Source organism: Podarcis raffonei, chromosome 2, assembly GCF_027172205.1.
Source record: "Podarcis raffonei isolate rPodRaf1 chromosome 2, rPodRaf1.pri, whole genome shotgun sequence".
In the NCBI taxonomy this organism is placed as follows: Eukaryota; Metazoa; Chordata; class Lepidosauria; order Squamata; family Lacertidae; genus Podarcis; species Podarcis raffonei.
In genome coordinates this window covers 67,407,842-67,423,001 of record NC_070603.1, presented here as the reverse complement: position 1 = coordinate 67,423,001, position 15,160 = coordinate 67,407,842, and the positions used below count along the sequence as shown (strand labels likewise).

At 41.6% G+C, this 15,160-nt stretch overlaps 1 long non-coding RNA gene across 1 annotated transcript in view; it reads right to left on the bottom strand.

The window, feature by feature from the left end:
- Window positions 1-886, bottom strand: part of LOC128408019 (uncharacterized) — a 72,346-nt gene extending 71,460 nt beyond the window's left edge. Inside the window, exon 1 of the long non-coding RNA XR_008328954.1 lies at window positions 821-886. This is a non-coding gene — a long non-coding RNA (uncharacterized LOC128408019). The remainder of the gene's footprint in view (window positions 1-820) is intronic.
- Window positions 887-15,160: the final 14,274 nt, after the last annotated feature.

The window sequence follows — 15,160 nt, the reverse complement described above, 5'->3', positions numbered from 1 at the left end:
GGAAACCAATACAGAACTCCCCCGACCTCGTTGTCACCTCACCCCTCTCCATCCCTGTGAGCGCAGCCCTGCAGACACCAAGAGGGCCCTGCTGTCACTCTTTCTGACCCTGCCCCCTATGCTTATGCTGCTGCTGCTGCTGCTGCTGCTGCTGCTGCTGCTGTAGAAGGATCCTCAGGGCTGGGTTATGCTTTGAATGAGCCAGCCATGAACAGGAGCATCTTGCCCCCAGCTAGTCTCATATGGCGTTTTCTATCTTCAGCCTAGCATGTGCCCAAATAGGATCCCACCAATGCTCACGAGTTGGTGTTTCTTGTGTTAACGGAAGAAGAACCTTTTTTATTAAAAAAAAAAGAGCAGATCAACTCTTGCTCTTTCTCTCTGACATACATGCATACATTTCTTTTTTCTTTTTTAATCCCCAGATAGAAACAATCATTCTACCTGTAAAAAGAAAAAAGGAGGAGAAGGGAAGCTACTTTCCTCCTTTCTCCCCTCCTTTCTGAACATATAGCATAACTGTAAAGGCTAATTATGAAATAATGTTTAAACCTTTGGGACTAAGACAGGAAGTTACAAGAATGCGTTAAACTCCCACTGCAGCAATAGAAGAATTTGATTAACTAAAGCAACAGAAGCATTGGTGGAAGTTTTCAATAAAGCAAAGTATTCAGAACCCTTTTCTCTCCCTCCCTCCCTCCCTCCCTCCCTCCCTCCCTCCCTCCCTCAAATAAACCCTTGTTATTGATATGCTATGCACAAGCATTTCTATTATTCAGACCAATTATGCAATAAAATTTAGAATTCAGGGTATGCGTACCTTTCTTGTCCCTGGTGCTGAAATCTACTGTGGATGCTCAGGTGGCAGCTGCAGCTGGGAGTGCTTTTGTCCAGCTTAGGCTGGTATGCCAACTGCATCCATTCCTGATGAGGTCAGGCCCATCCACTATGACACATGCCATAATTAGCCATCTGACGGGATTATCACAATACAAGGTACGCTGGCGCTACCTTGAAACTGTGCTGGGTCCAAATGCAATAGTAAATACAGTGGTACCTCGGGTTAAATACGCTTCAGGTTACAGACTCCGCTAACCCAGAAATAGTACCTCGGGTTAAGAACTTTGCTTCAGGATGAGAACAGAAATCATGCTCCGGTGGCACGGAGGCAGTGGGAGGCCCCATAAGCTAAAGTGGTGCTTCAGGTTAAGAACAGTTTCAGGTTAGAAACAGACCTCTGGAATGAATTAAGTACTTAACCCAAGGTACCACTGTAGTAAATGCATCATATTACACCTGTCCTGAAAGTTTAGATGGGCTTCTGATTTAGCAAACAGAGAACTGGTTTTGTCCCGTGCCTGCTTGAATCTGCTGCACCAGTTTCTGTTCTTAATATAGGGTATTTTTGGAAAGTATTGTATTTTGTAGTGGTTGTTAGCAACCCTGTGTGACTCCTAAGCAGTGCTTTTCCTCTAGAAAAAAATATGTGCCAGTCACCATGAAGTTGTTACATAAAGTGCCATACTTCTAACCAGTGCTTTTCTTCTAGAAAAAATGTGCTGGTACTGCGTACACTTGGGTACCCCCAGAAAAAAGCACTGCTCTCAGGCACTAGAAAGGTGAGATACAAATTCCTGTATAAATCAAAACAAATGAAAAGCCAGATTTGCCACTGAGTAGACACATAACAGGGCGCATACACCCATAGATAACCCGTGCATCTATGTTATACAAATGTGCATAACAGTAGATGAAGTTCAGGAAGCAATAAAGAGAACAAAACTGGGGAAAGCACCAGGTCCAGATGGATTATCGGCCAAATACTATAAAGCCCTCGAAGAATACTTAGCCCCGGTGTTATGTGAGGTAATGAATAATATTCTACAAGGAGGTGAGATACCGAACTCCTGGAAAGACGCTCACATAACGCTGATACCTAAAGCGGACTCAGACAAATTAAACATAAAAAATTACAGACCGATATCACTTCTTAACAACGATTACAAAATATTCGCTGAGATAATGGCAAACAGACTTAAGAATTATCTTAAAAATGCAATACATACGGATCAAGCTGGTTTCCTTCCTAATAGACAATTAAAAGACAATGTTAGGCATATAATAAATATCATTGAATATTTGGAAAAGAAGAACGAAATTCCTGCAGCATTGATTTTTATCGATGCAGAAAAAGCATTCGATAATGTATCATGGCGATTCCTATTAAAGTGTTTGGAGACAGCAGGGATAGAAGGTGCTTTCATGGAGGGAATCAAAGCAATTTATTCAAATCAAAGAGCCAAACTGATTATTAATAACAACTTATCTGACACATTTGAAATTTCAAAGGGTACGAGACAAGGCTGCCCCTTGTCACCGCTTCTTTTCATAATGGTGTTGGAAGTAATTGCAAATAAGATAAGGAACACATCTGAGATACGAGGAATTAGAATTGGGGTGAAAGAATTCAAACTGAAAGCATACACGGATGACCTGGTAATATCAGTTGAGGACCCGATACAGAGTACTGACAAAGTTCTGGCACTTCTAGAGGAATTTGGGAAAGTAGCGGGCTTCAAGTTAAATAAAACTAAAACTAAAATGATGGTTAAGAATATGGGAGAAGATCTAAGGAGGCAGCTAGAACTCCAATCGGGAATCAAAGAAGCAAAAAAGATAAAATATCAAGGAGTGTGGCTAACGATGAAAAATATAAACTTAATGGCTGATAACTATACAAACACCTGGAAGGAAATCCAAAAGGAACTAGATACTTGGAATAGGATAAAACTCTCCTGGTCAGGCAGAATGGCTGCAACCAAGATGTGTATATTACCGAAACTTCTATTTTTATTCCAAAATGTCCCAGTGATTAGAGGAAGTGCAATATTTAAAAATTGGCAAAAAATTCTCTCTAAATTTATATGGCAAGGTAAAAGACTGAGAATTAGATTTAAACTGCTAATGGACAGAAAAGACAGAGGAGGATTCTCGGTCCCAAATCTGAGACTGTATTATGAAGCCTCGTGCCTTTGTTGGCTTAGAGAATGGGTTACTTTAAAAAACACAGATCTGCTAGATTTAGAAGGCTTCGATTTAAGATTTGGTTGGCATGCTTATCTCTGGCAGAATAAGGAAAAGGTGCATAAAGGCTTCTCAAACCACATTATCAGAGGAACATTGTTAGAAGTGTGGGAAAAGAATAAAAAACTACTGGAAAAAAATACCCCCTGGTGGCTATCCCCTATCGACATATTAACTACCAAAAAAACAAACCTGGAAGGTGAGAGATTGACCTATGAAGACCTCCTGGAAAGATCGGAAAGAGGATGGAAAATTAGATCTTATGAAGAGTTAAAAAGCAAATTAACAGGTTGGCTGCAGTATCATCAAATTAATGCCTTATGGAAGGAAGATAAAAAGATTGGAATGAATGAGAAAAAATCAAAGTTCCAGGTAGAGATAATAGAAAGTAAAACTAAACTGCTATCTAAAATGTATAATCAGCTATTAGAGTGGGACACCAAGGACGAAGAGGTTAAGGAGGTTATGGTAAAATGGGCAATAGACATTGGATATAATTTGGATTTTGAAAAATGGACGAAGTTGTGGACTAAAGGAATGAAATTTACAGCCTGTACTGCCCTCAGAGAAAATATGGAAAAGATGATGTATTGTTGGTACATCACCCCTGTGAAATTGCAAAAAATGTATAAGACTGGCGACAAAAGGTGTTGGAAGTGTAAATCTAAAGAGGGAAGCTTCTACCACATGTGGTGGAAATGTGCAGAAGTTAAAAAATTTTGGGATTCCATCTACAACGAACTAAAGAAAATACTTAAATACACCTTTGTCAAAAAGCCCGAAGCCTTCCTTCTGGGAATGATCGGAGAGGAGATTAAGAAAGAAGATTATATAATGTTTCAATATGCAACTGTAGCTGCCAGGATTCTGTTAGCACAAAATTGGAAAACCCCAAATACCCCGACCGTTAAAGATTGGCAAATTAAATTATTTGAGTATATGGATCTGGCAAAAATGACGCAGAGCATTAGACAGCAAAAAGGTTCAAGGTTTATCGACAATTGGTCTAAATTCATAACATATATGGAAACAAATTCTAGAGATATAAAAATCACAGTAGGTTTAATATAACCCTTGCGATGTGTTTACGCTAAAAAATGAAAAACTGCAGAATGGATTTAATATTCACATAACCCAAAACGGAGATGGAGGGAAGTCAAACGTTATTTATTGTTAATTAATGTTTGGTTTTTTGGTTGGTTTAGGTGTTTTGATTTGGTTGTTTTCTTTTCTTTTCTTTTTCTTTTTTTGGTATGTGTTGGCTATTTTTCTTTTTCTTGCTTTGCTGTTGTTTGGTTATAGAAAATGAATAAAAAGAAGTTATAAAAAAATATATGTTATACAAATGTTTGTTGCATTCCCAGGTTACAAATGATCTGTACCAGAATGATAGTTTCATGAACTCTGTCAGATTGGGATGAAATGAAGTTTATCCCATCTTTAGTTTGTGGGTTTTTAGCCAGCCAAACTTGTGTAATTGACCGACAGGCGTTACAACTGAGATGAACCATGACAAATGTAATCGACGCAAAACAGCACATGATCAGGATTTGCCAAACCATGGCAGGCAGTTATTAGACCCGCCTGAGCTGCTAGCTCCCTTCTCCTTCCAAAAGTGAGAAAGAACAGTAGCAGTTACACCTGCCTCGTTTCAAGCCAATCTTTATGGAAAGCAGGAATGGTTGGGCTGAAGCTGAAATGGCTGCTGTGACCCCACAAACTGTGGACTCCGGGAACAGTGGACTTCACACAAAATGTAAGTGCTCTTGAGTCTTTATACAATAGAGACTCATTATAAAAGTAAGCTCTGACCCACAAAGTCCAGTTCTCAAATACTCACAGGCAAACCCTCAAACCAGATGAGTTTGGTGTCAAAGCATCTACCAAATTTAGTGAGTGTACTTACTCCAACCCTCATTTTGTAGTGTCTATATTCTCCAGATATTATGTGGCAGGCACAGAGGGGGTGCCAGGGTTGAGGAGGGCCAGGGCAAGGTCCAAGGTGGCCACTGTGCCACCCTGGGGTCTTCTTGTCTTTCTTTCTTCCTAACTTTTGTACTAGTGTGCTGGGTATGCTGCAAACCAAAGGAGGGCCAAGAGGCATTCTGGGAAAATGAGGATGGTTGGAAGCTACAGCAATTGTTTCCATTTGTATTACACTGTTCTAGGTAAAGAGAGAACAGTTTTAAAAGGAAGGATGTCTGCAAGGAGTGTCAGCCCCTGTCAACCTGGTATTTGCCTAAGCATACCAGGTACTGTTGCCAGGCCAGGCCAGGCCAGCCACATGATAAAATGGCAAGCCTGTGGTAGGAGCATGGAGGGAACATTAGTTGTACTGAAATCCAATACAAAAGTAAACCAGCATCCATGGCCCCTCTTCTCTAAGAGAAAGCAGAGTCAATGGTTGTCTCAGAAACTAGGCTGTCTACCCTAGTGTTTGACATCTTCAAAGATAATCTCTCAGTGGTGGAATCTCTACAATCTTTGAAGATTTCAAATGTTATTCCTGTTAAAGAAAGCACAGATTGACCGGAGGCACACAACAAGACTGACTCAGCTCCTGCAGACTCTGCTCTGTCATGTGTATAACACTGGTATGCGAGATCAATTCATCTGGGATGCTAAGGCAACTTTAGCATGGAAATGGGGTTATCCCCTCCTTTGCATAAAAATCTTCAGCAGGGTAATACACAAGCTACAGTTCAGTTCAGGAGAATTTAATGCAACATGAACTGATGTTAAATAAAGTGGAAAAATAGAGGTTTGGTAAAGTATTTATTTAAATGAAGCACACCCGCTCCATGGCATTACTGCATAAATGTGCAAGCAAACATGAGCAAGGCATTTTTTTTCCAATAAAAAAATGTAATTTTTTACATGTTGGAAAAAGAAATGCCAGCATGGCGATCCAAAATAGGTAAAGTAACGACTTGTATTAGGTTACTTTTCTCATGGTGTACTGAGTATGTGAACCTTTAACTTACACTGTCCGAATGGAAGTGTTACTCTATATATTCTGCTCTATCTAAGCTATCCTATTTATTCCACTTTATGTAAAGGAGATTTATTAGATTAGGATTAGATTTCTTTAAAATATATAATAAGAATTTTTCTTTTGTACATCAGCTGTATGGAACAAAGGTAACAACTGGGCTTGCCGGTCAGAAGGCAGTTCGAATCCCTGCGACAGAGTGAGCTCCCATTGCTCTGCCCCAGCTCCTGCCCAACATAGCAATTCTAAAGCATGCCAGTGCAAGTAAATAAATAGGTACCGCTGCGGCGAGAAGGTAAAAGGCGTTTCCATGTGCTCTGGTTTCCGTCATGGTGTTCCTTTGTGCCAGAAGTGGTTTAGTCATGCTGGCCACATGACCCGGAAAGCTGCCTGTGGACAAACACTGGCTCCCTCGGCCTGAAGCGAGATGAGCGCCACAACCCCATAATCACCTTTGACTGAACTTAACCGTCCAGGGGCCCTTTACCTTTTTACCCTATATGGAACAAAACAGTTCCATAAGAACGTAAGAGCCCTTTTGTATCAGGTCCATGACCCTTCTAGTCCAGCATCCTCTTCTCACAGTGGGGGACCTATGGAAACCCTGGAAACGGGATTCGAGCACAAGAGCACTCTCCCCTCTAGTGGTTTCCAGCAACTGATATTCAGAAGCATGGCTGCCTCCAGCTACAGAGGTAGAGCCTAGTCATTGTGTAGGTTTCTGGTTATTGCATGCAATTGTTCCTTTTGCACATTCTTCACTCTGTGTGTAGTTAAACTACGGAACCTGCTCGCACGAGAGGTAGCGGCGACCACCAAGTTAGATAGCTTCAAAAGTAGTTTTGACAAGTTAACAGAGGATAAGGCTATCAATGGTGACTAGCCATGAGGGCTACGTTCTGCCTTCACATTCAGAGACAGAACGCCTCTGAGCATCAGTTGCTGGGGATCACAGATGGGCAAGGTGAAGTTGTGCTCAGGTACTACTTGTGGGCTTCCCAAAAGGCATCTGATTGGCCACAGTAAGAAGAGATGCTGGACTAGTCATTGGCGTGATCCAGCAGGACTCTTCTTTTGCCTTTGGCCATGGTTGCTGGTACTGATGGGAGTTGTCATCCAACAACATCTAGAGGGCACCATGTTGGCTACTGTGCACCCGGAACAGTTGACCAGCCAAGCAACTTCCTTTGTTTTTTTGTAGTTCTCCCCTGAATGACTAACATATAGGTTTCTTTCTCCTTTCTTTCTCCTTTTCTAATAAATACTTGTTCCTTTCCCAACAACTTCCACAAGATTTGACATATTTTGATTATTAGTACCCCAGGCTCCAAAGCAGGAGTTGTAATACCAGTTTCCACGGATGCTAACATCTGTGTGCAGTGTATAAATTTTAAACATTCCAGCCTTGCAGCCGTTACTAGTGGGGGTGTTTGATTGTATAAATACTCTAAGGGCTGCTTCTGCATGCAACAGCCAGGAACTTATATCTTGGAAACAGTCAGAAAGTCAGTTCTCAGAACCTGATCTGTTCTGCTTGGTTCTCCTTACAAAGAATATCAAAAAGTTGGGAAAGGTAAAGAAAGGGACAAGGAAGGCTGCAATCTTATCCTCGCTTACGTGGGCCTAGACCCCAGATAAGTCTACTTCTGAGTAGACATGCATAGATATTGCACTACAAAATAACAACAGGGGTGAGGAGTCTGTAGTCATCCAGAGTGCAGTCGGACTCTGCCTCCTGTCAGCTCCAGCCATCATGGCCAACCGCTGGAGAAGATGGGAGATACCACTCAGCAACATCTGGAGGGTCAAAGGTTATCCTCCCTGGATTAGAGCATCAGCCCTGCAAGAAAAGGCTACAAGACTGATATTTCTATTTACAGAAAATATGACTAGGAAAAGGCATGAACCCTGACTATACCATCATGATCGATGCAAAGAGTGACTATGTTAGAGTGGCAATGCAAACAGATTCCAGAAAAAGTCAAAAGACGTTCAAAGGCTGCATACATACCATACATTAAAAGCACATGGCTTCCCCCTCAAGAATCCTGGGAACTGTAGTATACCCCCTCTCACAGAGCTACGATTCCCAGCACCCTTTAAAACTACAGTTTCCAGGTTTTTGTGGGGAGGAAATGTACTTTAAACGCACAGTATGTGTGCAGCCGAAGCACATCTGGGTCCTTCCAGCATCACATAAAATATGTTATCTTACAACGTGAGCAATGATGTTTATCAGGCACAGGGTGCCTGACTTTGGAAGCCAGAGAAAGGTAGGAGAAAATAACTGAGCTTAATGAGTACTTTAGACAGGATTTGAGGCTTTTTAGAAGGGTTGCTCTTTCTCCCTTGCCGGATTTACAGACTGATAGAGTGAGGCCTGCCTCCTCTATGCAGAGAGGAAAGGACTGGCCCTGCACCAGCGCCTGACATTCCTGTCCCTTCCTCTGCACCATCTCCACCCACACTCTGGGAACTGACTGCCGGGACTATCAAACTTTGGAGACGCACCAGCTTATACCACAAGGATAAAGAGGGAGAGAAAAATACTTCTTTTTATTTGCTGATATTTCCAGCTTACTTTAAATCTGCCGTCAGATTGTATCAACCAGAACCCTTTTATGGGAGCTTTCCCATCCATTTTTTACTTCGTCCCCTTCAAACGAACTTTCTTCCTCCCTGTTATAAAATTAATTTTATCCTCTTTGTTCATTTCCCTAATCTGCAAATTACATCCTCCTGTAGCCTGATGACTTATACTATTGGAAAAACAGACCTTCTATATATCCCCCACAAAACTCTGCTTCCAGTTTGAATATTCTTTGTATTATCTTGATGACCTTAATCTCTTCTCTTTTTTCCTCCCCTGCTGCCCTTTCAAGGAAGAAGTCAGCACACTAGCAACACTCGGGCATCTTGGTCACAGAAGAAAAGACAGAAAGGAAAACAGAGACTTTTGGTTGCTGCTGTCTGTGTAGCCCTTGAGCTTGCTTGCTCCTTTCCCTTGCAATTGCTTTCCTCTCCATTGAACCCCCACCCTCCAAAAAAAGTGAGATGAAACAAAACCATGATAGGGTGGCCGATTACAAATCAAATGAACTACCCTCCTCTACTTAATCTCTCCTTTCCTATTAGAAAGGGCCATGGATACGATCAGTCCAGAAACCAGACACTGATGATTCAGGAACTAGTGGCTGACTAATATAACAGGAGGATGCTAAACTTGCTCTGTGATAACTTTGGAAGAGGGGAATGTTTCCACTGACCAGTCAGCCTTTCTCAACCTTGGGTCCCCAGATGTTTTTGGCCTACAACTCCCATCATCCCTGACCACTGGTCCTGTGAGCTAGGGATCATGGGAGTTGTAGGCCAAAAACATCTGGAGACCCAAGGTTGAGAACCACTGAATAGTCAACGTTTCCAAACTGAGATTATTATCATGAAACTGCCTATGCCATCTATTCCATGGAAATAACCACTGGGTCAAAACATTTCCTTGCATTACCCTCCATTTGTTTACCGATAGCGGAAAGAAAGCACATTTTTCATCCTTTCAATGAACATTTGAAGATGGGTTTGCAGCCCCCAGCAGTGGTTGTGCAAACATTCTACACAAATAAACACACGATCGGGGGGTGGAAGGAAAGCTGTGAGGGGAAACACACACAACCCCAAAGCCTGGCTTAAAAAAAAAAAGTTTGGTTCTGGGGAATTGCAATGACATGAAAACAATGCAAACATTATACTTCTTGTGGAGATCAAATGCAGAGATTCACAAATCTGGGAGGCAGCGCATTTGATTAGAAGAATGGTAACAGAGCCACATGACCCATTTGCAGACCTTAAAAGGCAGGCAAAAGGATCCCCAAGGATCAAATGGCTTGCGAAACAATAAAGAGTTGTCCCATTGACCAAAGAGGCATTTGGTATTCAGAATAGATTTCCTTTTACAAAAGATATTGAATATATATATATATAACATCAGGAAGAACATGCTGACAGGAAGAGCTGTATGACAGCGGAACTGACTCCCACAAGAGGTGGTGGACTCTCCTTCCTTGGAAGTTTTTTAGCAGAGGTTGGATGGCCATCTGTCGTGGATGATCTAGTTGAGATTCCTGCATTCCATTGGGTTGAACTAGATGACCCTCAGGGTACCTTCCAGCTCTGCAATTCTAGGATTCTACAACCCTTTACATCCTGTTCAAGTAAAACAAGAGCAGCCCACCTATTGATGAGGGTCAGGGGTAATACGTTTGCATTAGTGAGTGGCATGGTGGAGCTACATCACTCACCTGACCTTCCTCCAGCTGTCTCAGCTGCATACTAGGATGGAGAGAGGGAGGGGCAAGGTGGCAGCAAGCCAATCCGGTGCTCCTGCCAGCACGATAGCACTGTGCCAACCTTGCTGCTGCCTCGCCCCTCCCATCCTGGTACGGAGCAGCAACTTAGCTGAAGGGAAGTCAGGTGAGCAAAGCGGCCCCACCATGCCATCTGCTATTTTGCTTATGACACTCCTGGTAGATGTTTGGTAAAGAAACCCAAAACATGTCAAAAACTAAGAGCTTAGAAGTCAGTGTAAGATGACAAAGGAAATCAGACTTGGCTTACGCTTATATGTGTGAATGAAAACCAGCAGATAACATGCATCTGGCTGAACAGTGAATGCATATTAAGTGCTTTGAACTCTTGAGAGTGTTATCCAAACATTTACTACTATTACTATTATCTCTCTCTCTCTCTCTTTCTCTCTCTCTCTCTCTCTCTCTCTCTCTCTCTCTCTCTGTGTGTGTGTGTGTGTGTGTGTATCATAAGAAACCTGTCCAGTTTTGCAATTCATCAAAGAAGTATTTTCACGCAGGGAAACTTGCAGAAATCAATAAACATGAAGACAGAGTTGATTGCTTTATTCCACAACATGTGTGAGAATTCCAGCAAGAGAAGGAACAAGGAAGGCCACATTTCTCCTATCTCAGTTTTGTCAAGTTTGCAGCGGGGTGTTTTGTGTTTTGGTTTTTGCCATAAGTCTTTTGTGCTCTTAGTTTCTATGACACGCCAGAGTTCACCTCAGCATCCATCTCCCTACCTGAAACCATCGCTTCCATAAAACCAATGGTGGCACAAGGGGGAAATGAATCGGGGGAGGAGAAGAGAGCAAAGAAGAGGCAGAATATATTTATAGGTGGTCGAGTTGTGTCCCACGTGTTAAGAGTTCTGAAAGAAAAATAACCAGGTGGGGGGAGTCAGGTGGGGCTGCCGCTGCCCCTCTCTAGTGCCGCCCCTGCATAAAACACACACACACAAGAGAGCACTCTTGGCTATACAGTGGTACCTCGGGTTAAGTACTTAATTTGTTCCGGAGGTCCGTACTTAACCTGAAACTGTTCTTAACCTGAAGCACCACTTTAGCTAATGGGGCCTCCTGCTGCTGCTGCGCTGCTGGGGCACGATTTCTGTTCTCATCCTGAAGCAAAGTTCTTAACCTGAAGCACTATTTCTGGGTTACCGGAGTCTGTAACCTGAAGCGTATGTAACCCGAGGTACCACTGTATCTAGTGTTTTTTGGGGGGGAGCAGGGGTACACATACCCTAAGCATTTGTGAATCTACGTCTGGCCTTACTGAGGGGCAGTATTTCAATATGAGTAGGAAAATGAGAGTACCCCTAAACATTTTTTTAGGGGAGGAAAAGCACTGGCTATACCATTCAAGAGCCAGGAAACATACAAAACATACATACAAACATTCAAAGCAAAGTGTATTCAGTTCCCAATCACTGAGGGACTCCCTGCCATGAAAGGTCCACCAAACAATGAACTTGAATATTTGGGCTGGGCATCAACAGAGCTGGTTAAGCAAGCAGAGGATAATTTTAATATAATTGGTTATTACGAGAACAAGCTGGCCACTTTTACACCTCATTGGTTAGAATTGTGTGTGTGTGTAGAGAGAGAGAGATGGGCATAAATCACTCCAACTGAGATCAGGGGCACTTTCAAGATGTTTAATTCTGGTAGAGATCGCTCTCTGTTATTAGGGTCAGCTTTAAGTATTTTGATACTCACCCCAAGTCTTGAGGAGCAGGACAGAAATTCAACTAAATAAGAACAACCCCAATAACTTAGTGTTAGTATTTAAGCTGATCTAACTTAAATTCTTTCTTCTTTGGCCGTGGCCTTGGCGTACAGAGCTTTTACCACACAAGGCAATCTCGAAACTAACTTTTGTTAGAAAGCAGCGCCATCTAGCAAGAAAAGCCAGGAATGCTTGATCAGTCGGCAACTATAAATTAAGCCCCTGAATTTGAGAATGTTTTCCAGGAACAGTCTGAAAAGCAGACTTTTTATGGGACAATATACATGAGCATCTTGTTCTCCCTTTATCTCCTAATGGTTACATTCTGGATTTAGAAACTGCACAAATAATTGCGGAGGCTTCGCAGAGGGAAACTTTCGTTTTCTGGCCAGCTTTTGTCTTGATGTTTCAGGCTTTTTAATCTGCCAGTCCTGTTTTTACCATTGCTTTATAATGGATTGTGATATTTTAATTGTTGTGAACCACTGTGGGTAATATGACCACATTAGAACAGCAAATAAATAAATAAAAATCTGGAGAAATAAAAAATCCTGTGAATCTGCTTTCCCTCCTTTGACTACAAACACAGTAGGTCACATTCACACAGTATAACTAGTTATAGTAGCATCTTCAACTAATGAGGTATTGCTAGCCCTGCAACTCCAGTCAAGGTATTTCTTTTATGACTTAATAGTCGGCTGAAACTGATTTGTCAATATGTTTAATCTGTTTCTTAACTGCAGGTTATAACTGTGGATTTTTAATCAGAGCTGCCACTTGTATAAAGGAATTGATTGCTTATAACAATGGCGCCATGCCGATGCATGCCTGGAGTTCAATATTACATTTACAGTGCAACACCGTGTACGTTAACTCAGAAGTAATACCCACTATGTTCAATGGGGCTTACTCTCAGGTATACACTTGCCTACAAGAAAGCCTCACTGAAATGAAAGGGACTTACCTCTGAATAATCATGCAGAGGGCTGCAATGTAGGATATTTCCCCACCATGAGCTAATAATTTATCTGTGCCACTTAGCCTATTGATTGATTTCTCTCCACTAATTACCCTCAAAATATCATCCTGTCTTTGATGATGCAAATATTGAAAAGAAAAGAAGACAAGAAAGTGAATACGAAGATGGTGAATTGTGTTAACCTGGCTTGATCCATATTACACTGGAATCAGCTCAGTCATATTCACTCCAAAACAAACTCAAACAAGGGCTTAACACTGTTTTATGGGCACTGGTCAATCAGGTCCATAATAGAGACTTGTTCTAGTCCATAATTAATTCACTTGAAAATTTCACATGCTTATTGCAGGCAATTTGCTTACAGGACCAAAAAAAAAGGCAACATTCATTGGATCAATAATTCATCGTGAATTATCCTTGTAGCTGTGCAAAGTCTAAAACGCCTTACTGTACAGCCTTGCTGAGCTTCTGCATTGAGCCATGAACATCCTTGCTTGCTCATATTTGTATTTTCAGCTTGCCATGTCATAAATATTTGCACACTTCCCCAATTTTCACAGCAATTAATAGTTGCATTTAATGAAACAGTTCTCTAAATAAAATCATTTTGTTTATGGATTTTACTCCTGGGAAGTCTTGCAAACCAGACTTGCCCTATCTCAAACTGTAAAGCCTACAGCAGTTCCTATCTAATTATTAGAGAATCTTAAGGCAGACATATATTTGCAAGCTAAGCTGCCTGATTCTCTGTACCACAATATATCTGTTTCCTTTAATAGTCACACTGCTCCTAAAGACCCATGTTCACAGGGTTTAGTAGTGATCATAGTTGAATGCAATCACGTGCACCCTGTAATGTTGTTTTTTCAGTCCCACTGAATTTAAGGAGCCCACTATTTCCTCTAGTGAAAGCCTTAAATGTTTAAGGCTAATCTGATGCATTTGAATTAGATATTTTCAGACCCTGGTTGAATAGATATAATCATGCCAGTAGCATGACAGTGTAACTATAGTGGTATCATACTTTGGCAGGTTGAAAATGCCCATCCTGTTAAGGCTGCCTGACACAGAGATTAATCTCCATTGGATAAACCAGGGATAGAGAATCTGTGGTCTCCAATGTTGTAGGACTCCAACTCCCTTCATCCCCAGTCTGCATTGGTCAATGGTCTTGGATAGTCTTAACAACGTCTGGAAAGGTTCCCCTTCCCTTGTATAAACAAATCATGTAGCTGGGAGTAAATAAATAGTAGTCGGATTACCCCTTTTAAACACCAGATTACACAACAAGTCATAAGAGATACGCAGAAAATGTGCCAATTATTGTAAGGCAACTATGCGGAACGGGAAGCCTCAGTCAGGAAGTCTCAGGGAGAAACTACCTATGACAACGAAGACTTTAAGACCATGCATTAAACATTGTATTAGTCTTTCAGGGTCTCTAAAGACCCTCTGTTGAATGGCTAGGCTGTGTTGCATAGACCAGGTGTGTTCTTCCCTATTGTGTGCCATCTGCTGAGAAAGAAAATGTCCATCCTTTGTTCTCTCTTCAGCTGTGACACAGTGCAGAGATCTGGCCCACATACAATCATCTAAACAAGGCCCCACACATACAAAAACCTCCATGCCGTGCAACAGCTATCAGCTCTGGCAACTACTCATGGCCAAAGAAGCCCTCTCTTTGTTACCAGCTGCGGCTCATGCATCCTCCCCTCATGAACCAACATTTTTTCCTTGAACAGGCAGATAGGTGGAGAAAATTGATACTGCTGGGCTGTTTTACTTCCCTTTTATTCTCTTGCTCAGTTGCTTTTCCCTCCCTTTAGAAACAGAATCAGAAAGGATCCTCTGACTACTACTACTACTACTACTAATAATAATAATAATAAAATAAATAAATAAATAAATAACTTTTGTTTACACTCCACCCTCCCCGGCTGAGACTGGGCTCAGGGCAGCTAATAAAAATATACAATACATTAAAAACACAAAATCAAACGATTAGTTTAAAATACAATTGAATCACATTTA